Below are 24,363 nucleotides of genomic sequence, written 5' to 3'. Positions count from 1 at the left end.
AAAGAGATATAAGGAATTTTTAAATACTTAAAACAGCTGAAATCTGTGGAGATAAAAATTGAAATATTTAAAGGTATATAGGAGAATCTTGGAGGTGGAGCTGAAAGATCTTGGATGATCCAACAGTTAAAGGTATCCTGGAGAGAGGGGATTTCTTAGTGCCAGAAGAGGTTAATGTGTTGGTTTAGAACATTAGGGCACTATAGATTTTGTGATAAGATGATTCAGATTTTTGCTAAAACCGTTATAACCCATCCAGTTAAGGTGAGGTACTCATTTCTGCAGATAATTTGAGATACAAAGATTCATATTGTAGTGTCTATTAATATGGTCAGTATGAGCTTTGCCATATGTGTGTGAAAAGAGGAAAGTTTTAGTTTTGGCAGTAATTTTGAATGCCCTAATGACTCTTGCAAATTTCTTTCCTGCTCTGAAATCCTAATGCTGAATACTTCAAGAAAATATTTAGACACTTCTATGGGGATGGAAAAGCTATATGTCAGATTTTTTACTTCAGTGTTGTAAATAAAGCGTTGGATTGTAAAAGTTATGTATAAACTATGAGTTTAAAGAGTTGGATATTTCAGCATGGGAAATCATCTTCAGTATTGATGATAAATACATTTTTCCCTTATATTTTCCCCCAATTATGTGTAAAACTTCTCTCCCCTCTCATTGAGAACGGAAGCAATCTAACATAGGTTATACATGTGCAGTCACATAAAACACATTTCCATATTAGTCATGTTGTAAAAGAAAACATAGACCAAAAAATAAAAACAAAAAAAGTATGTTTCAATCTGCATTCAGACTCCACCAATTCTTTCCCTGGAGATGGATGGCATTTCTCATCAGAAGCTCTTTGGAATTGTCTTAGATCATTGTATTGCTGAGAATAGCTAAGGCATTCACAGCTGATCATCGTACCGTATTGCGGTACATAGGTACAGTGTTCGCCTGGTATTCGTGTAAGTCTTTATATGTTTTTCTGAGAGCATACTCCTCTTCATTTCTTATAGTGTAATAATATTCCATCAAAAACATATCATATATCACAACTTTGCCAACCGTTCCCTATTTGATGGATATCCTCTCAGCTTTCTATTCTTTGCCCCACTAAAAGAGCTGCTATAGGAGTTTTGCATATATAGGTCCTTTTCCTTTTTTTTTTTTTATCTCCTTGGGATATGGACCTAGGACTGGTGTTGCTAGGTCAAAGGGTATGCATGGCTTTATAGCCATCTGGACATAGTTCCAAACTGCTGTACAGAATGGTTGAATCAGTTCACAACCCCTTCAATAGTGTCTCACTTTTCCCCACATCCCTTTCCATAGATAAATACATTTCTTAAAAGTTACACTGACAATGTCAGGAACAGAATCACAGAATTTTAGAGTTGGAAGAGACCACAATAACTATTTAGTCTGGCCCATATCTGGAAAGGAATCCCCATTATAACATACCTGTCACCACCCTGGTACAGCCTCCTATCACCTCATATGGACTGTTGAAGCGCTTGGTGTCCCTGCCTCAAGACTTTCCCCACTCTAGTCCATCTTCTGTTCAGTTGTCAAATTGATCTGTCTAAAGTGCAAGTTGAACCATTTCATCTTCCTCTGTTTAAAACTATTTGATCTTTCTCCAGGATTAAATATGAAGCCCCATATTTTACTTTCCAATATCTCATTTAATCCTCACACCAACCTTGTGAAGTAGGTGCTACACTAAAGATTTGTTAACTATCTTATAGTTAAGTAACTTGCCCAGAGTCACACAGCTAGTGTCTGAGGGCTGGATTTGAATTCAGGTTTGACTCCAAGCCCTATTCTATCTACTGTGACACCTAGCTGCCTCATAACCTGTCCCCTTCCTAGCTTTCCAGTCTTACACTTTATGCCACCACTCTGTGATCCAGTGCCATTGGCCTCCTTGTTGTACCTCAAACTCTAGCTCCTGCTTCCAGGTATTTTTACTGAGACTCTCTCCCTTATTTCCTGGCTTCCCTGGCTTCCTTCACATTTCAGCTAAAACGCCTTCCTCACTTCTCCTTAATTTTAGAACCTTTCCTTTAAGATTATCCCCAGTTTTTTCCTGTATAGATCTGGTTTGTATATTGTTTTTTCCATTAGACTGGGAGCATCTTGAGAACAGAGATTTTTATTGTTGTTTCCTTTCTTTATATTTTCAGTGCCTAGCACATAGTGCCTGGTACATAGTGTTTAACAAATGATTGTTGACTATTGGTCTTCTATCCTCTAATTGAAGATCTAATTAGGGGGAACCCACAGCCTCCAAAGGCAACCCATTCTACTTCAGGATAGCTCTAATGGTTAGGAATCTTTTTTCTTAAATCAAGCTAAAATTTACCTATTTGCAGCTTTCCCCTATTACTTCTGGTTCTACCATCTGGGGCCAAACAGAGCAACTCTAATCTTTCTTCCACATAATGGTACTTTAGAAACTTGGAGACAGCTTAAATACAGCTATCTGGGCCCTCCCCTTTTCCCTTCTCATCCTTTCCCAATCCACTCTTCTCTTCACTCGGGTAAACATGGCGTGTTCCTTCATCTGATTCCTATAAGACATGGAATCTGGGCTGTTCACCATCCTGGTAGCTTTCCCCTGGAGCCTCTAAAGCCTAGCAATGTCCATCTTAAACTGTGGATCCCAGACCTGGACATGATACTCCAGATGTGGTCTGATTAGGACAGAACTGTACCTGAAAGCTGTGCTTCAAAAGCAACTCATGATTTTATTAGCTTTTTTTTTCCTGCTATGTTATTACTAACTCCTTGACCTTTCAGGGCAGAAAGCTCTTTTTTTAGACAAATTGTTGTCTAACCACGACTTCTCCATTTTGTGTTTGTGAAGTTTTTTTATCCTCATCTAGATATCTGGGAAAAGATTTCTGAGAAAAACATAATGTCATCAGCAAAGAAGGGATTGTTTTGTCTTCTCTATACCTATCTCTATGCTTTTGATTTTTTTATCTTGTCTTAATGCTGTTGCTAGCTTTTCCTAGTACTATACCAAATAATAGTAGGGAAAATAGGCATCCTTGTTTTTCCTCCTTTACTAATACTTTTAGTGTATCCTTATTGTGTATGATGGTTACTTTTGGTTTGAGATAAGATACTTTTTTGATATTTAAAAAAAAAAGGTTCCTTTGTTCCTATATTTTGTAGGATTTTTAGCTTAAATGGATGTTGTGCTTTGTCAAAGGTGTTTTCAGTATCTAATAAGATAATTGTGTAGTTTGGGGTGTTTTTATTAACAATATGGTTGAATGTGTTGATTATTTTCCCAATGTTGAGCCACCTTTGCATTCCTGGTATAAATTCACCTTAGTCATGTATGATTTCTTGAATGAATTACTGTCGGTTTGATAGAATTTAATTTGAATTTTTTGAATTGATATTCATGAATGAAATTGTATAGTTCTTCTTCCGTACTTTATCTTTCCCTGGTTGACTAATAGACTATATTTGTCTCATAAAAGGATTCTAGCTGCATACTTTTTCAATTTTTCAGAATAATTTGTTAGTGACCAGTAAGTGGTGCAATCAATATAGCACTAAGATCTGAGTCTAAAACCATCCTCAGACATTTAGCAGCTGTGTGAGTATTGAACAAGTCACTTAACCTTTCTTTGCCTCAGTTCCCTCCTCTGTCAAGTGGGGATGATAATAGCACTTTACTCCCAGGGTTGTTGTGAGGATCAAATGAGAAAATATTTTTAAAGTGCTATATCATTATTGTTAGTAGTAGTAGTAGTAGTAGTTGTATTATCGGTATTCATTGTTCTTTAAAAGTTTGATTGGATTCTCCTGTGACTCTATCAGAGCAAAGCATTTTTTTCTTTGGTAGTTCCTTTATAGCTAATTCTATTTCCTTTTCAAAGTTGTATATTTAAGATCTCCATTTGTTCTCCTGTTAGTTGGAATATTTTATATTTTTGAAGATACTCCTTTATTTCTTTTGTGTTGTTTCTTTTGGTAGCATATAACTGCATAATTAATTCTGATACTGTTTTGGTTTTGTTTTTCTTGTTTGCTATGTTGTTGATTTGACTTTCTGCCCTCCTTTTAATCAGATTGACTAAAGGTTTATGAATTTTATTACGCTTTTCAAATAACTAGCTTTTAGCTTTTTTTTTATTTTTACGGTTTTTGTTTTATCTTTTTCTCTTCTAATTTTTAATTTCTTGCCATGTCTTATGGCACTATAGTATTCCATTATATTCATACACCATAATTTGTTTAGCCATTTCCCAATTGATAGTTACTACCTTAGTTTTCCGTTTTTTGCCTTTGCATAAAGAACTGCAATAAATACTTTTTTTAATATGTCTCCTTTTTGATTTCTTTGGGGAATAAAGCTGGTAGTGGTATCAGTAGTCATTAAATTTGATACATCTTGGAATGTTCTCCTAATATGTTGGGATATTAACATCCAGGATTCATGCCTTGGGAAGAGTGCAGCTGTTTCTTTTGTTGCCAAGTCAAAAATGTCTATACCTTTATCTCTTAGAAAGGCATTACAAGTTACTATTACTTGTCTCTTCTTCTGATGCTTACTGACCATTGCTTAGTGTTGACATTTACCTTATTTTACAGATGAGGAAATTGAGACCCATAAAGGTTAAAGATTTGTTCAAGGTTCCTTAGTTAGCAAGTAGCAGGGTGGGTCTCCAGATGCATTGACTCAATTGCCCTTTATTTACTCTGAGCTAAAATTTAGATCATGAAAGCTTAAAATAGCTTATATAACTTTATTATGATAATGCAGACTCCCCCCCCCCCCTTTTTTTTTTTTCCGCTAGGCAAGGGTCACACAGTTACGAAGTGTCAAGTGTCTGAGGCCAGATTTGAACTCAGGTCCTCCTATCTCCCAGGCCGGCACTCTATCCACTGTGTCACCTAGCTGCCCCTTCCTTCTCTTTTCTAGTTTATTTGTCTACACCTTTTTCTTTTCCCAGCCATATAGGCACTTGAAAGTTTCTCCTCTGGTGGACATATTTTTGGAGGGAAAAGGTCTCCTCATTGTCAGTGATGAAACCATTGAATATAGTTTTCCTTTTATAATAACTACAGTATGTTGATTTAACATGCCTTTCCTTTAAATTCTTCCCAATTATTGTAGAAGGCAACATCGTCCTCCCAGCCCCTCAGACTTGCAACCTGGGAGTGATCCTGGACTCTTCACCATCTCTCACCTCTCATAGCCAAGCTGCTATCAGGCCTATTGATTTCACCTTTGCAGCATCTGTTAACTACTCTCCTGTCCCTTTACGTTGCTGCCACTCTAATGCAGGTCTTCATCTCCTCATGCCTGGCTTATTGCAGTAGCCTGATAGTGGGTCTGCCTGCCTCTAGTCTTTCCCCACTCCATTGCATCCTCCATTCAGCCACTTAAGTGATTTTTACTGATGCACAAGTCTATCTGTGTCAACCCTCCCCCCCAAAATAAACTCCAGTGGCTCCAGATTGTCTCCAGGATCAAATAAAAAAATTCTATGCTTGGCATTCAAAGCCCTTTATAACTTAGACCCCTTCAACCTTTCCACTCCTCTTCCACCTAACTCTTTTGATGCCACACACTCTTTGATCTAGCAACGCTGGCCTTCTTGCTCTTTCAAGAATAACACACTCCATCTCTCAGATCTGGGCATTTTCTCTGGCTGTTCTTCACACCTGGAATGTTCTCCCGCCTCATCTATACCTACTGGCTTTCCTGGCTTCCTTCTAGTCCCAACTAAAATCTCATTTTCTACAGGATGCCTTTCCCAAACCCTCTTGTTTCCTATTTATGCTTCTGTAGCTTGTTAGTGCATTGCTTATTGCCTCCCGGATTAGATTGTGAGCTCCTTGAAGGCAGGGGTTTTTCTTGTTTTTGTTTTTGTTTTTGGCTAGGCAATGGGGTTAAGTGACTTGCCCATGGTCACAGAGCTATTAAGTGTTATGTGTCTGAGGCCAGATTTGAACTCAGGTCTTCCTGACTCCAGGGCCAGTGCTCTATCCACTGCCACCTAGCTGCCCGCAGGGATTTTCTTAAGCCTTTTTTTGTATCCCCTATGCTTAGCAATCCCCTGGCGGGGACTGAATAAATGTAAACTGGATGAATGAATGTAATGTATGTTCGTAATCTCCATACAAAGGGATATGAGCAAGGATTGGTTACTTTAGACAGATTACTCTGACAGTGTAGAATAGATTGATGAAGGGAGAGCTGGAAGCAGGGATTCTAATTAGGAATTATTATGGTAGCTCAGGGAGAAGTAATGAGGAATAATAATAATAGGTAGAATTTATAACTTTAAGACTTGCAAAGTGCATATGTTATCTCTTTTGATTCTCATGACAACCATGTGAGGTAGGTACTATTATTATCCTCATTTTATAGATTAGATAACTGAGGCTGAGAGAGATTAAGTGGCTTGCCCAGGGTCACAGTTACGTAAGTTCCTGAGGCAGGATTTGAACTCAGGTTGTCTGATTCCAAGACAAGCATTCTATTTACTTGTTGCCCCAGGGGTGTCAGAGGAATTGGAAAAGGTTACATATTCTAGAGATGTTGCATCAGGAGTAGAATTGACCAAAAAAAAAAAAACCCCAGACATTTATAGGCTTCTGTAGGGCAGCTTTCATTTAAATCACTGGTCAGGAAGACTGAATTCATTCATTCATTTATTTATGAAAATTAGCAATAGAAAAATTAAAAAGAAAATATTCCTTAAATGCTTGTCAATTTAATCAGCATTTTTGATAGAGATAGGATTATTATGCTATGTTTTGAATCCAGATACTACAGTGACTTTTTTTTTTAAACCAGTTCACTGGTATGACTTCTTAAATTATAAGTCCCTATAAAGCAAGCATAGGGCAGCTAAGGTGACACAGTCAATAGCATACTGGGCCTAGAGTCAGGAAGAATCATCTTCCTGAGTTGAAATCTAGCTTCAGATACTAGTTGTGTGACCTTGTTTGCCACAGTTTCCTCATCTGTAAAATGAGCTAAAGAAGGAAATGGCAGACCACTCCAGTGTCTTTGCCAAGAAAACCCCAGATGGGGTCATGAAGAGTCAGACATGACTGAACAACAACGGCAAAGCAAACACGTTTCTGTAGTCTCCCTCTGAGACATGACTTTTAGTTGGCATTATCCAGAGATGGTTGCTTTGAAGCATCTTCAGCAGTGACGGAATGACCCTCATAGTCCTGACAGTAAAAGTGTACATACAGCTCATTGTGATATATTTTAAGAATCCAAAAAGAGATAGGAATTCTAAATGTGTCTAATTATAATCTCTATTTCTCATTTTTGAGTGTTTTTAGAAAGTTTTTGGAATTCAGCAGTCATAAAATTACTTTAGACATCATTTAATCTAATTCCCTTCTTTTATAAACTAAGGTGTAGGTAACTGACTTTCTTAGGGATCATTTTCTAGTTAATGGCAGAACCAGAACTAGAACCCAGGTCTCCTCATTCAAAGAAGTCTAGTGCATTTCTCATATCTGGGGTTTTTTTTATTTTTGGTAGGCAGTAGGATTAAGTGACTTGCCCAGGGTCACAGCTGGTGGGTGTTGTGTCTGAGGCCAGATTTGAACTCGGCACTCCTGACTCCAGGGCTGGTGCTCTATCCTCACCGCCACCTAGTTGCTTCTTTTTTTCATATCTGAAGTGACAAACTCTTTAGGCCATAGGTTCTTAACCTTTTTTGTGTATGTACCCTTTTAGAAATCAAAACCTATGAATCCCTTCTTAGAGTGTTTTTAAATGCACAAAACAAAATACATAGGATTGCAAAAGAAATTAATTAGGTTGAAATAACAGTTAATCAAAATACTAAAAGCTCCAGGTTCATGGACCTCCTGCTTTAGACCATGTTGCATTTTTAACAAAACAAATAAAACATTAAAAATCTGATTTAAAACTTAAAGCTGGTTTAAAATAATTTCACTTCAGTTGGAACTATTGTTGGTAAAATTGCATCAGATATTGAGTACTACATTGCAATCATCCTATGCTTTGATGCTAGGTCATTTCCTAGTGGGCACAAACCTTGAACATAACAAAATTTATCTTTTTCATAATCTTGGGACCTGGTGAAGTGCTGTGGCCTCCACAGCATGTCTTATGATAACTTTCAGCTTATTCCCTCTGTGAGTCCTTGGAGAGAGGACTCTATTCCAGGGTCATCATCATGTGCAAAATAAGGGTGATTTTGATTGTTTCCCTTCTTCCTAAAACTTGAAAACTGTAATCATCATTGGCTATGAAATATTTGTTCAGCTGTCAGATAAGAAAGTTTATAGGACAAATGGAGGGAACCTTTTCTACTATCAAGGACTATATATATAGTCAATCATGGACCATGTGAGTTCAGTATTTGGTCATATCTGACTCTTCGTGACCACATTTGGAGTTTACTTGGCAGAGATACTGAAGTAATTTGCTATTTCCTTCTCCAGATCATTTTATAGTTGAGGAAACTGAGGAAAACAGGGTGAAGTGACTTGCCCAGAGTCACGCAGCTATTAAGTATCTTGAGTCCAGATTTGAATTTAGGAAGATGAATCTTCCTGACTCCAGGCCCAGAACTCTATCCACTGTGCCACCTCGCTGCTGCATGGACAATATATATACCAAATAAAAAGCAGTTTGTTTTTGTTTCTCTTAACAACAAGAAGTTCCTCTTACTAGTTTTAGTTTTTTCTTAATGCAGTTCATTGAATTCTTTTATTTTTAAATAATGGTTATTCTTGAGCATATCACCACTGCCTTTGATTCCTTAATACTTCCTTGAAATAAAGGAAAACATTGAACAAAACTAATTTCTGTAATATATGTAGTCATAGAATGCTTCCAAGAGGAAGTGTATGTCATTGTGTTTTCCAGGCACATGATTGGCTGCCATTATAGTTACAAGGAGGCTAATTCCTGAGTGTTCTTTTTGTTTATTTACATTATTATAGTTATTCTTTATATTGTTCTTCTGTCTTTAGATCTTAATCAGTTCATGTTCTTGGAATTCCTCATATTTCTTGTTTTTTTTTTATAGGCTCCAGGAATTATATCACATTATATTCATGTATAGCAGTTTATTCAGCCGTTTCCTCAGTTGATTCTCACTTACCTCATTGCTTCTGTGAGTTTTGGTCTATTTGAGGTTTTTCTTTCTTCGACCTCCTTGGAGGAAGGTATATGCCTAGTGGTGTGATTGCTGGGTCAGGGGCTGTGAACTGTTTAGTGAATCTTGTATAATTCCAAATTTGTAGCTCCCCTAGTAGTGTAGCAGTGTTGCTGTTTTCCCACAGCCCTTCTAACATTAACATTTGACTTATATCTTTACCAACTTGCTGAAATCACAGTTCTAATTTGTATTTATCACATTAGTGTTTTGTAGCTGTCTTTCAGCCACCTATCTAGTTGTTGATATTTTGCATTTTGTGGAAAATAGTTCATATTTTTTGAATACTTAACTTAATGGAAAATGGCTTATGTTCTTAAGTACTTGTCAATTCCTGACATATCTTGAATTAGACTTCTTCAGAGATTGTTAATTCAAAATTTCTTTTTTGTAATGATTTCTTTTTCTATTTTAACAATATAACTATTTTTTTTTAATATTAAGAACTGGGAATATAAAGTTTCATTTGATTTTGCTGAGCTTGAAAAACCACAATAGGGATAAATAGAATTTTAGTGTTAGTAAGTTAATTAGTAAATTTTTGTGTTAGTAAGTTGATTAGTAAATTAGTTTAAAAAAAAAAAAAAGTTAGTACATTGACTAGCCCAACCCCAAGCTGAATGCCTTCCATAACATCTTTAACAGGCCTGCTGCTTGAATTGCTCCAATAATGAGGAGTTTGTGACCTTCTGAAACAGCCATTACATTTTTTGATTGCTCTCGTTATTAGGAAGTTTGTTCTTACATTTAGCACAGTGCCTGGCATGTAGTAGACACTATTAACTATAGACCTGTTGACTAAAATCTACGTCCTGATAACATCTTCATCCCATTGGTTCTAATTGTGCTATGTGGAGCTAAGCAGAATTAGTCTGTAAGACATCCTTTCAGATATCTGGAGGTGGGTAGTAATTACATCTCTCAGGCTTCTTGTGGAAAAATATCCTGTTTCTTCCCATCTCTGTCCTCTCTCCCAAATTTCTATGTATCTGTTAAAGCCTAGCCCTGACAGGTCATATCTTCCATGAAGGTTTTCTCCCAACTGAGCTTTCCCCCCAACTGTGATTTCATATTAGCGTTTTACTTGTACTCTTCTAATTATGCTTGTCATGTTGTTTTGTAGTACAGTTATTTGTGTATGTGTTATATCCAGTTTGATCGTTAGCTCTCTGTGGGCAGGGATTTATCTAAACTTTGTATCTTCCCTTCTCCTCAACACCTCTACTCCTCATTTCCCTTTCCTAGCAGTTAACCCAGTCTTTCACACATTCAATAAATGCTTGTTAAATAGAATTGAATACCTACTCAGTACTGCTTATTGGCCTGTCTGTGGTCATTATTTTCTTTCCAACTCCTTATGTCTAAGTCTAGGGTTGAGAGTTCTGTCATTAATAATGAAAATCAAGTGTTATATTTAAAATAACTGGTTTTGTAAGCCATTTGCCTAGTGATTAGCTTTTGATTATTAACTGTAAATAGTATTTATAGTACTCCGGGTTTCACAAAATACTTTCTTCAAAACAACATTGAGAGAGATTGATAACTCAAGTATTACTCCTGTTACGCAGTTGAAGAAACTGAGGTTCAAAATTTATTACTTGCTTATAGTCGTTTAGCTGATGTCAGAACTGGGATTTGAATCCAGATGGCCAGACTTCAAGTCCAGGGCTGTACCCTATTCCACGTTGCTTCTCAAACCTATAACTATAGATTAATATAATTAATTTAACATTTATTTTGATTTTACTCCTTCCCCTATTTAATAGAATAGAAGAATTGATATGTAGTCAGTTATATATTGTGAAAATAAACATTTGCCATGAGAGAATGCTTTGTTAATGTTAGAAGCAATTATAAAGATCTCTTAGACTGAGAAAGGCTTATCTTACAATAGAAGAAACTCATTCAAAAGCATATGATTTCTTTTAAAGCAGTGATTGAATTGTATGGATTGTAGTTTTAATTATGTTAATAAGCCTTGTGTAATTTTAAAATGAAGTGATGCATAAAATCTTAAGGATAACCCATTTTCTTTTGAAATATTTTTGAATAGTAATACTTAAAGGTTCTCTGATACATTGCTGATGTGCCATTTCTATTTTTAATTTGTTGACTCTTATTTTCAGATCTTAGATTATCTCTTGATAGGTATGCAGAGTACAACAGTGACATAGGTATTCGTTAAAAACCATTTTTTAGTTAACAAATATAGAGAGGTTAAGCAGCTCCCTGCAGGTTGGGAGTGAGTGTCAAAGGTGGGATCGAATCCAGATCCTCTTGACTCCAGAACCAGTCCAGTCTGTCTTATGTGGGTAAACTGGTTTTATTGTTAAACTAGGTAATTAGAGACTTTTGTGTCTATTATTAAATTTCACATTAAGAGTCCTTGGGGGCATAAGGTTCTGTGCTTTTTTTTGTTAAGTAGGTGTAATTGATTGTTGGTTGCTACTGGGTTTATTTTATGATTAGGTATTAGGAATATTTAGAATAGGGAAAATATTTTAAATGTCATTAATTTAATGGAATAACACATTCGGATAAATACTCCTGACTCTGTGCTTTAACAGGTATTGGTTGGTATTCCCTCAAAATGGAGATCCCAGCTCACCTATGTATGCCTCCCTGCCTCTTATTCAGCTCACTCCTTTCTCTTTTAATCAGGAGTTTACCATTGGCTCCCTCAGTGCTCATTCTTGTCCTGGGATCTGCCCACTTTTGCTCTTGGATTTCTTTGATATCCTTTACTTTTCCTCTGTAATTCCCTGTGCATGTGTTGCCTACTCATACTTAACCATATACCCTTACGTTGTCTTTTGGATGATATGCCCTTTCAGTTCTTTAGAGATTTCATTGTTTCATGACTTGAAGAATATTGGTGTTAAAGTAATATATAATACTAAAATATGAAGTTTCTAGATGCTGTAGATGGATGGAGCGCTGGACCAGAAGATATGAGTTCAGATACTTATTTGCTGTGTGACTCTGGAAGGTCACTATACTGTTCTCTGCCTTATTCTGTAAAATGAAGATAATAACAGCACATACCTAGTAGAATTTTTATGAGGGTTAATTGAGTTAATATACTTAAAGTGCTATATAAATGTTGGTTATTATTTCTCTGGAGCCTTTTATGATAATAAAAGGGAAGCTTGAGGTCATTTTAAAAAAAACTCTGCATTTTCCCAAAGGTAGTTCTCCAGTCCTTTTGCTCTTCCTTTTCAATCCTTGGTCCAATTTATTGTCCATTAGCAATGTTTGTCCAATGTATTTATATTCAGATGGATGAGATTTAAGTTGTCCTTTCAACTCCATTTTCTTATCTGTACAATATATTCTTCATCCATTTGGCTTTTCCTTTGTGGTTAGTTAATCCAAAATTCTCATCAACTGTTATTGATAGACCAAGAATGCATTTATTTCATTTATTTATTTAGTTCAGCTAGCATTTATTAAGCCAGGTACTGATGCAAAGAATGGCAAAAAAACAGTCCCTGTTCTTAAGGAGCTCATAGCCTGATGGAGGAGACAACATGAAAACTATGTACAAACAAAATATGTTGGGTTAGTATCAGAGGCAAGGCACTAAGATTAAGGAAGCCTGGGAAAAGTCTTCTGGGAGAAACTTAGCTGAGACTTGAAGAAGCTAGGGAAGGCAGGAGGAAGAGATGAAGAGGGAGAGGATTCCAGGCATGAGGTACAGTGAATGAAAACATTTGGAGTCGTTTATAGAGAGTTACTTGTCATGGAAGTAGTATGTAGAGGGGAGAAAGGCATAGGAAGACTGGAAGGATAGGAAGGAGTCAGGTTATGAAGGACTTTCAAAGCCAAATAAGGATTTTATATTTGATATTAGAGGAGATGGGGAGGCACTGGGGTTTGTTGAATGGGGAGGGGAGGTCATATGGTCAGATGTACACTTTAGGAAGCTGAATTTGACAGCTGAGTGGAGAATGGATTGGAGTGGGAAGAGTCTAGGCAGGGAGACTGACCAGGAGGTTACTGCAGCACTTCAGGTGTGAGGGAAAGGTCTGCACCAGTGTGGCAGCGATGTCCTAGGAGCCAAGAGCGCTTACTGTAGATGTTGTGATGGTAGCAATGGTAGGGGCTGACAATCAGCTGGGCTGGGAGGATGAGAGAGAGTGAGGAATTGAGGATGCCCCTGAGTGACTGGAAGGATACTTGTACCTTCGGTAGTAATACAGAAATTGGGAAGAGGGGAGGGATTTTTTGGTAAATATTGTGTATAATGAGTTCAGTTTTAGAATTTATGAGTTAGTTTTGGATTAGTTTAAGGTATCTATGGGTGACTAGATTGAGATGCCCATCAGATAGTAACTAATGAAAATTACACAAGAGAAGCAAGGTAAGAATTATTTCTTATATCTACCAGTTTATTACATTTTGGTTTATTCTTTTTGACTGTTTTCCTGGTATTGGCAAGAAAAAGGAGATTGATAATGTTCTGATTTCTGTTCCACAGTCTTTGAAGTTAGGTTAAGACTATCTTAAAACTATTATTAGAGGTGTTTGTTTTTTTTTTCAGAATACATTAACATCAAGACAAAAATTTAAATATCACATTTGGATCTTTAATTTTAAAAAATTATTTTTATCACCTAATATACTCTAAACTTGCCCTGAATTCCCTGAATAGTACTACAGGAAGTCATTTTAAAAAATGAGACAGTGGAGAACAGTGGGAAAAGTACTGAATTTGGAATCAGAGGACCTGGGTTCAAATTCTGGATTTATCACTTAATGCCTGTATGTCCTTGGGCAAGTTACTTAATCTCTCTGGGCCTCAGTTTCCTCATTTGGGAAATTAAAGAATTAGTCTACGTCATCTTTAGGGTCTGGCGTGGTAGTATGATCTCTCCTGTAGATTCCTCTTCCACAGGTGTCATCCAAACATTAGGGCACTAGGTGGTGCTATTAGTTAACGCATTTATGTTCTTTCTGGGATTTTGCATTCATTTTCGTTTTTTAAGTCATGGGTTTTTTTTAACCAGTTATTATAACTGTATATGGTATATGGCACCATTTAGTATTAAAATGGCAAGGGCATCAACTTGTTATTACTTAACATTTATTTAGTCAGTCTATAATAGAAAGTTAGCCATGCACTAGGTGGGCTATATATGACACTGAATGTATTTAGAGTCTTGCTAAGGTGTTTAGCCATAGGTTCTACCATTTCAGGATGTATTTATTCCAAAATCTCTAGAAGCCTCATCTCATATGTCTAGAGATACCAACACCTCTTTTTTGCAAAAGCACTGCCTTGGCAATTTTTAAATAGTAGTCTGGCTTTTAATCTAGCCAATTTGTTTAATCGTGTGGGGGGGTGGTGGTGAGGGAATGTTACCATTAAAAGACTGTAATGTGTTCATTTACTCAGATAAAAACCTATTTTTATGAGATTTCCCCATGTTTGTGAATATTTTAACAATTTGAATCTTGAGTCCAACTTAAGTATTAATAAGTCTTAATTTTTAAAAATTTTTGGCACAGGAAAGGAAGGAACGGATAAAGGAATGAGAGAAGGAAATAAGCATTTATTAAGTGCTTACTATGTGCCAGGCACTGTGCTAACCCCTTTATAAATGTTTTCTTATTTATTCCTCACATCTGAGAAGTATGTGCTATTATTATCTCCATTTTACAGTTGAGGAAACGTTGGCAGGCAGAAGTTAAATGACTTGCCTAGGGTCACACAGCTTGTGTCTGTGGCTGGATTTGAACTCAGGTCTTCCTGCCTCCAGGCTCAGTGCCTCTCTATCCACTGCGCCACTCCCTTCTTGTTGGGGGATATTCTAGTTGTTATATGGATATTCTAAACTTTCCTATAATCTGGGTGCCTTTTCTGAAGAATACTTATTAGCTGTGTGACCTTGGGTTCCCTTGAATTCTCATTCTCTATATCTGTAAATGTGGTTGGGCCACATGATGTGTAGGTTCCTGTCTAACTCTAAAATCCTCTGATCCTATGACTGACTATAGTAACCTTTTTCAATACTTTATTGAGATTGTTCAATAATGTAAACATCTGAGTTGTTGGGTTTTAGAGAGGGATTGTTTTTATAACTCTGCTTATCTATGAAGACTTTAGAAATGTAAACTAAAAGCGCTTAATTCCCTTTCCAGAATGTTCCGTCAGCCAGCTATGTAGAAACCTACTGTATATTTACTTAAAGTCACAGAGTATCACGGAGACATGCAGTAACAGTTTGTAACCATGTGGTGGCTGTTGTGTAATATAAATAGAGCTGCTGATTGGGTAGAATAGTTATATAATTTGGCAAGCCCATACAGCTTATAAAAAACGAAATTCCTTCAGTAGGTCAGGGTGTTTAAAGAATGAAAGCCATAGATTGTGAAGTCTTCAACACAGTAAGTTGGTGGGCAAGCCAAAACTGAGAGGCACTCTGCTCCAGGTAACAAAAATCTTCAATTTTGACGGTAAGTAACTTTATTAGATCTTAAACTCTACTTAAGTAGAGTTAAAAAAAGAGTTCAGTACTGTAGTTACCTATCTTATAATCTAAAATAAAGGCTAGGAATGATCTAAATACTTGACAGATTTTAAAAGTGGGATTAAAAGTTCAAATGGCAAAAAATATTTTTCATTATTTTGAATTCAGTATTGTTTAGGATCTTTTTTATTCACTATGCCAAAATGGGAAAACTGCAGGTACAACCAAAGCAATATATAGTTTGATTCAGGCTTTCCTTTTATGTAAAATGTCAAGGGCAATTGTTTAAGGGGTTATAAAAAAAGAAGAGATTGTTTGAAATTTTGGAGAAAACAAAGATGGGGAAAATGGAAGAAATATGTTTCAGAAGTTAACTAGAAGAGAGAAATTCTTCCATTCCTTAATAGACCACTCTTCATGAATAGCTCCTGTCAAAATAATCAGTCACCTGGTAGTCAACAAAGAGGTGATTCTCAGAGCTGGGCTGTTTCTTGAATGATAAGCTCATAAACCATCTCTTGGTTGGATTTAAAGCTTTTTTGGTATGCTAAAACCTACCAGAACTTGGGCTTTTCTGGTATACTATTTGATTACTTAAAATTACCTCTATGCCATGATGAAGTATTGTAATAGGATTTTTTGTGGACCTTTCCATTATATACAATGTTAAATCATAAACTAAGTAGATTTTTAAAAAAAAGAGCTCCTATAGTTATAGTGTTTTCATTTTTAAAAATAATGCATAGAGATATTAAGATTTTAAAGCCATGCCTTCAAAGCATAAAAAAGCTATTCATAAAGTCAGTTCTGTGGTTTGTTTAAAATAGTAGATAATTGAGACTTTAAAAAAAAAAATCATAGTCCTTAGTGGATTTCTTCATCTTAAACTTAATGTGCAAGTCCCTTTATAAAGTAAAAATTTCAATGAGTACTTATGGATACAAAATACTTAAAGTGTAGAATATTCATAAGATATGTTTTCATGAAGGGCAAGGAAAATTTTATTTTTATTACCTTGTTCACCATTTTTGTTGTTTTCTAACCTGATAGGCATATGAGATGACATTCTTTGCTCCCGGCAATTACACTCCAATTTAGGCAGATCAACAAATAAATCAATGCAATATTCCAACAGAGAAGGCTGAATTTCAGAAATTCAGTGATTTAAGAGTGCTCTCCTTCTGCCATTTCTCTTATAAATAGGAGAAAACAGGAAGAAGGTAAAGGAACTATTACTTAAAACATTTAGCAGAAATACATTTCAGAAAAGAATTACCTGACAAATGAAGAAGAGTTAAGAATTCCAGATAGGGAAGAGTGCAGAAAGTAGGAGGAGAAGAAAAATTACTGAACTGTAGATTATAGATGTCAGTAAATTCTAACAGACCACCTAATATGATGCCAAGCGCTGTATTAAGCACTGTGGGTACAAATACAAAATATTAATTATCTTAAGTCCAAGAGAGAAATTATATGAGTGATAATGGAAGTTCATAAAAGAAGTAAGAATAAGAGAATTTAACGTATTGCTGAAAGTGAAAAAGACGTTAAAATTTAAAATGGCATCCAGTTTATTTCTCATATCACTTCCAATTAGTGTGTTGAAATCTAGGCAAGAAAGAACTAGTATGTTGGTGAGAGTTTTAGTGAGGGGTATATCATTCTAATGAGCAAAATCATTAGAGTTTAGGAACCTTAGGAGTTAGTTTAGCTAGGAAGGTAGGTGATAAATGCTGTCGTTATTATAAGTCTGTATGGGAGAGAAGAGTGGTGGAATGATTTTGAACCAGAGAGATAAGTCTGTAAGTTTGGGAGAAAAAGTAGTTCATTAAATGTTAGATTGGTCAGTAAAGAGCAGTGTAGTGATTGGTCCAGGTGAGTTAAGGACATAGCATACTAAAGGAAGGAAAGACTTTAAACCTTATGGGTCATTTGGGAAATTGGGATTTGGGGGGATTTCTTTTATCATTTTTGTTTACATTCAACTGCATACCTTCCTCTATATTTTCTCAGCCTTAGAAATGTGATAGAATAGAATATCCCTAGGCTTAAGAGTAAAGACACCTGAATTCTCTTCATTCTGGCACTAATTTGCTTTGTGACTTGGGGCAAGTCAGTTCACCTCTGAGCCTCAGTTACCTCATCTCAGAAATGAAGAGGTTGGACTAGATGGACTTTAAAGTCCCTTCTAGCTCTAAAATGATTCTCTAAAGCTTACAAAGATACATTGAGACTTTGCTATTAAGGGGGAAAAACCTTATTTATTTTAGTTTTGATTATGAATGAACCAATTCAGTGATGAAAAAGCAAAAGTAGAAAATGTTTCCAGAAATGGTTTTTATTTCTCTTCCCACTGAAAACAAATGTATGTTTCTTTCTTGCTATTTTAAGTTCAGCATAGAATATTTTCTTTATGCCATTAGATTTTTTTTTTCAGTTAACAAGCTTTTATTTTCTCACACTCATTGGGGAAAAAATCTTGTATTATGAATATATGGTTAAGCAAAATGAATTCCCACGTTAGCCATTTACAAAAATGTATATCTCTTTTGCATCTTGAGTTCATCACCTCTATCAGGACTTGATTAGCATGCTTCATTATCAGTCCTCTGGAGTTGTCATTGGTCAGAAAAAGTTTTTAAGTTTTTTTTTTTCTTTTGGTGAGGTAATTGGGGTTAAGTGACTTGACCAGGGTCCCATAGCTAGTAAGTGTCAAGGGTCTGAGGCCGGATTTGAACTCAGGTCTTCCTGACTCCAAGGCTGGAGCTCTATCCACTGTGCCACCTACCTGCCCCACCTACCTGCCCCAAAGTTCTTAAGTCTTACAAAGTTGTTTGTCTTTACAATGTTGCTGTTATTGTATAAATTGTTTTCTTGGTTCTGGTCACTTCACTCTGCATCAATTCAGGCAAATCTTCTCAGGTTTTTCTGAAACTGTCTCTTCAGTTCTTAGAATACATATTTTGTTATATTCACATACTAGAATTTGTTCCACCATTCCTCAGTTGATGGGCAGTGCCTTAGTTTCCAGTTCTTTGCTACTACAAAAAGAACTAGAAATCTTTTTATACAAACTTTTCCTTCCTTCCTCCTTAACTTTAAAAAAAAATCTCTGTGTGGTGTAGGCAGGTCTAGTGAAAACATTTCCTAATATTTTTGGCCACAGTGCTGTCTAGTTTTTCTAAAGATAATTAAATAATGAGGTTTTTCTTTTCAGTTCTTATTTTCCATAGTTTTATAAAACTAATCTTTGGATATATTTGGTTCTAGTTGGCGTTTCTACTTGGTTCTACTGGTCTAATTTTTTATTCTTTGACTATTAGAAGGTAGTGTTGAGCATAGCTACTTTATAATGTTTTAAAGTCTAGAGGGGCAAGAATACTTCTTATTTTATTGCTTTTTAATTAATTTTTTTTAATCAACAAAAATCAGCTCACTCTCCCCCAGTCCCTGTTAAGAAAGAAAGGGAAAAAAAAAACCATTTGCAAACAAATATGTGTATGTATGTGTGTGTATATACAGGTAGATATTATAGATAGATAGATATCTATAGTCAAGCAAAATAAGTGTCCACATTATCTGTGTCTAAAAGGGAAATAAATATATGTATGTGTATACTTATCACTGTAATCCTGTGAGATGATTTTCTCTAACCTCCCCCCCTTCCCTCGGTATATTCCTTTTCTCCTTCCTTTCCATTCTTCTTTTCAGATCATTAAGACATAATAGAACCAATTCCAGGTATATTATCTCTATGACCACTGATGTTGATTAGGTTTTGTGGTGAGTAAAACTTCAATAAAGGCAGACTTCACAGTTTTCTTCAGGGCAAGATAGCATTTTAACATGTAAACTGTTAGTAAAATGGGTCATGCTGGTCATCTCAACCAAAAAGCCAGGGACCTGAGCATGATCAGTTAGGCTATCCATAACCAATAGATTGGGTCAGTGTGACCTCTCTCAGTGATCAGAGACCCTGAGTAAGGACAGACAGGGTCTTTTAAACCTAGGTGTGTCTTCCTTCTGATTGGCCTGACAGACCATTTGGACTGCTCCTGGCAAAAGTAAAACTCTTCTGATTAGTAGACCCTTTAGTGAGGAGGTAGGTTAAGAGTTACCTTAGCTCCTTCTTATTACTTCCTCTTTGGGAGACTGGAGTAATCTTCAGATGACAGTATTAATCTTCAGCTTGGAAAAGTGGGTTTTAAGTGAGGCCCATCATTCCTTTCTCTTGGCACTTAAGAAATACTAATAACTTGTTGGAACCCAGCTACCTGTAGCAGTCTTGGCTAGAAAAACAAAAACCATCCCATTGAGGCTCCACACCCCCACTTTGATTTCCCTCTTGGAGACCAAGTCACCTCAGACTTTGATGAGGAAAAGCAAGGTGAGAGAATTCCCTGGGGAGGGCCTTGTCCAAACTGGTTCTCTGTTTACAAGGTAAACAGAAACAGGGGATCCCACTTTAATCAGATGGGGGTGGCGACTAGGAGTGATCACTTTCTTCCAACCATGCTTTAGTTCCAACTGGGAAAGGTCTTTTGAGCTAGGCTAAGAGACAGGGTTTTGATAAAATGGAGAAAAGGATGGATTACAGAGTAATAATAATTATCAAATGATGCAGTATAATATTAATTTTCTTCTGCTTGGAGGGGATACATATATCATATCCACATATTATAACATATCTTTCTTTCATCATTGTTCATTTGTCTTTACCATTTTGTGTTTCTCTTAACTCCAGTGTTTAAACATCAAAGTTTCTATTCAACTTTGTTCCTTTCATTAAGAATGCTTAAAAGTCCTATATTTCATTAAAGGTCAATGTATTCCCCTGTAGGATTATACTCAATTTGGCTAGGTAAGTAATTATTGGCTGTAATCCTATATCCTTTGCCTTTTAGAATATCATTCCAAGTTCTCCACTCCTTTATATAGATGGCTACTAAGTCATGTGTGATTCTAACTGTGGCTCCTCAATACTTGAATTCTTGACTAATGACTCCTTTCAATATTTTTTCTTTGACCTGTAAACTCTGGATTTTGGCTGTAATGTTCCAAGAAGTTTTTCCTTTGGAGTTTTTTTCCTCAGGAAGTGACCAGTAAAGTCTATTTCTACTTTGCCCTCTGGTTCTAAGAGATTTGGGTAGATTTCTTTTACAATTTCTTGAAATATGGTGTGTATACCCTTTTTTTTTTTTCAGGAGATCATAGCTTTGAGGTAGTCCCATGATTCTTAAATTATTTCTCCTTCTGTTTTCCAGGTCAGTTTTTGCTATGAGATGCATCTCATTTTCTTCATCTTTTTCAGTCTTTTGACTTTGTTTTCATATTTCTTGTCTCAGGCAACTATGGTGGTACATTGGGAGAGGACTAGATTTTGAGTCAGAAAGACCTGAATTCAAATGTGGCCTCAAATATTTATTAGCCATGTGACCCTGGGCAAGTCTCTCTCCCAGTTTCCTCCTCTTTTAAAATGGGATAATAATAGTACCTGCCTCCCAGGCTTGTTGTGAGGATAAAATGAGGTAAATTTAGAAAGTACTTCGCAAATCTTATTGGGTCATGTAAAATGCTAGTTGTTATTATTACTTATATCTTGGAATCATTGGCTACTTTTTGGGCCTTTCTGTAAAATGTCCACTGTAAAATGGGGATAATAACAGACTCACTTACCTTGCAGGGTTGCTGTGAGGCCCAGCAGTTATGGTGCCTGGCACATAGCAGGAACTAATTAAATGCTTATTCCCTCCCTCCCTCTATTCTAGTTTTCAGGGAGTTTGTTGCTTGGGCAGGGTTACTCACCTCTTGTGCCAAGCTGAATTCCCTTTCCAGTTCTGTCTTCCATAGCTCTTACTTCTTTTTCAATTTTTTCCCTGTAGTACTGTCATCTCACTTATTAAAACATTTTTAAAACTCTTTTTAAAAACTTTTTCTTCATCTTTTCCAGGAGTTCTAGATGAATTTATGCCCAAGCTGTGTATTTCTTCGAGGCTTTGCTTGTAGATGTTGGAGTCAATTCTCTTTTTCTGGGTTCATGCTTGAACATCCCTGTTATCATGATAACTTTTTTATAGTGGGATTCTTTTTTTGTTTGCTCATTCTTCTAGCCTACTTCTGATTTCAGGCTTTATGTTAAGACCAGGCTCTGTGCACTTCTAGAAGGAAAGTCTGGACTGATGCTGTTGCTGCTTTCTTGGGGCTGAGTGTCGTGTTATTCCAGGCTCTCAGGGACAAACCAAGGCCACAGACCTGCAAGCTGTTGGGGTTCCTTCCAAAGTAGTCTGTTCCATGACAAGGCTAAGTGTTGCCCTCTCATCCCTCATCCCTCACTCCCACCCCCCAGGTCTGCAGCTTCCTGACCTGAGTTTGGGTTTGGGCAACAGTAACCTGTTGCTGTACTCAGCTGCTGTCAGCCAGCTGGAAATCTCTGCAGGTTCTGTGTGACAGAACTATAGCCTTGCCTTAAGTCTGGATTTCCTACGCTGGTTATTCCTCTGCAGGCTTCAGACTGGGCTAAAAGTTGGAACTGAGAACCCTCTCTGCTCCAGGGGTCTGAGCCTACACCACTGCTACTTGCTTCTGAATTTCTTCTTTGCTGGTTACACAGGGTCAGGCCTCACAAATACTTCTTTTCTGGATAGCCACCTCTCACCGTCTGCCCCAACATGTGACCTGGGATTGGGAAGAGGGCAACAAAGATGCCACTTGGCACTTATTCACTCACCCTATGTAAGGTGCCCCAAATGGGTCTGGGACCTCCTATTGTCCTCGTGCACAGCCTTTCCCTTGCACTGGAGTGCTTTGGGCAGCATGCTTCAAACCAGGCCCAGACCCAGCATCCATAGACCCCTTTTTCTGTCTCCTTAGGTGAACAAGAGCTGGAAAAGTGATTCACTGTGACTTTCTCTTGGATTTCCCTATCAAGATCTGGGGGAGACAGGAGCTCACAGTATTTCCTGCTACCAAATACTTTTCAAAGTATGTCTTGAATTCTTCTACTCTTATTTGTCCATGCAGAATTTGTTATAATTATATTTAGTTCTCTTAAAAAATCATTATTTGCATTAGATGTTGCATTAAACTAGTGAATTATCATTTTTACTAGGTTAATGAATCCTTTAATATTCAGTACCTCACCAATTATTGTATTTCTGTTGTATAATTATCTTTATAAAAATAATATTCAAGTCTAGAGTTAATCCCAGATATTCAATTTTTTCATTGTAAGTGATGTTTTTTAAAAAACAATATTTTTTTGATTTTTGTTTTCATATAAGAATAGAAATTATTTGATTTAACCTTTATCTTGAAAACTTGTTGCACTTTATATTACAATTTATTTTTTTTGTTGATTACATGATTTTCTAGATAATTAGTTGTGTCATCTGTTTTCTAGATAATTAGTTGTGTCATCTGTTAGTAATATTTCGAAAAGTTCATTTGTAGCATTAATCCCTTTAATTTCTTTTTGTAATCTAAATGATATGGCTACCACTTTTAAAAGTTTATTAAACTTTTGTTTTAAACATCTTCATTTCCTAGAATAGCCTCTCCTTTTTATCTCTCCCAGAAGGCTGTCCCTTGTTTTAACAAAGAATTTAAAGAGTTCCGCAAAACTCCTCATTATCATATCTATGACCCAGTCTGAAACAACGTGCAGTGTTCCATACCCATGATCCCCAAATTCTGCAAACGGGAGGAAAACTCATTCTTATAACTCTTCTTTAGGGCCACACTTGGTCATTATATCTTCTGCATCAGATCATATAAGTTTTCCCATGCTTCTCTGTGATCTTTATGGTCATTGTTTAATATTCCATTATATTTATGTATCTTAGTTTGTTTAGCCATTCTCAATTGATAGATGTCTACTTTGTTTTTGGTTTTTGTTTCTTTTCTTTTTTTTTTTTTTTTTGTTTCTGGTAAGGCAATTGGGGTTAAGTGATTTGGTCACATAACAAAGTAAGTGTCAAATGTCTGAGGTAGGATTTGAACTCAGGTCCTCCTGACTCCAAGGCCAGAGCTCTATCCACTGCACCACCTAGCTGCCTCAGCTGTTTCTGTTAAAAACTGTTGGTATAAATTTTTTGTCATATCTGAAAGATTGCTAGTATTTCTAAATACTCTATCAAAATGAAGTAGGCAAAGTGAGCACCCTTGTTTTTATAGGAGGATTTTAGCCAATAGTACTTGTCCCATAGTAGGTGCTGTAATAAGTGCTTGATGAATCTAATTGAATTGGGAATCTTGATACTCTTTTCCCATCAGACTCTTGGTTTGAAATCAATAATTTTTATTGTGTTTAGGAAAGAGATTTTAGTTTCTTTTTATTTTAATGTGTTTTAAAGCCTTTAGTTCACATCAGAGTCTTTTCTTTATCTTTTCTGGCTTTTAAAAAATAAATTTTATTATGTGTAACCTCCAAGTTGCTTTCTTGCATTTCTCTTAATTATTAGTGATTTAGAGCACTTTTAATATGCTTATTGATGGTTTGTATTTCTTACTTTTAAAACTACTTGCTCATATCCTTTGACTTTTCGATAGTGGCTCCTAGTCTTATAAATTTGAATAATTTTCTTTTATATCTTGTATATGAGCCCTTTACCAGAGAAACTTATTGCAAAGATTTTCCCCCCATTAACTTGTTTTCTTTCTAATATTTGCTACATTAGACTTGTGCAAAAACTTAAATTTTA

At 36.2% G+C, this 24,363-nt stretch overlaps 1 protein-coding gene across 5 annotated transcripts in view; it reads left to right on the top strand.

The window, feature by feature from the left end:
• Window positions 1-24,363, top strand: part of SLC23A2 (solute carrier family 23 member 2) — a 113,336-nt gene that overhangs the window by 23,899 nt on the left and 65,074 nt on the right. Inside the window, exons 1-2 of one of the 5 annotated variants that reach the window (XM_027865216.1) lie at window positions 15,532-15,650; window positions 22,535-22,645. The exons of 2 other annotated variants lie outside the window; for them this stretch is intronic. The gene's annotated coding sequence lies outside the window, so the exon portion shown is untranslated. Of the gene's footprint in view, window positions 1-15,531; window positions 15,651-22,534; window positions 22,646-24,363 lie in introns of those variants that run through there. 2 more of the 5 variants (XM_027865215.1, XM_027865217.1) reach the window with 2 other exon arrangements.

Source organism: Vombatus ursinus, unplaced genomic scaffold (assembly GCF_900497805.2).
Source record: "Vombatus ursinus unplaced genomic scaffold, bare-nosed wombat genome assembly UNPS02014778.1, whole genome shotgun sequence".
Lineage (NCBI taxonomy): Eukaryota > Metazoa > Chordata > Mammalia > Diprotodontia > Vombatidae > Vombatus > Vombatus ursinus.
This window is presented reverse-complemented; position numbering and strand designations above follow the sequence as displayed.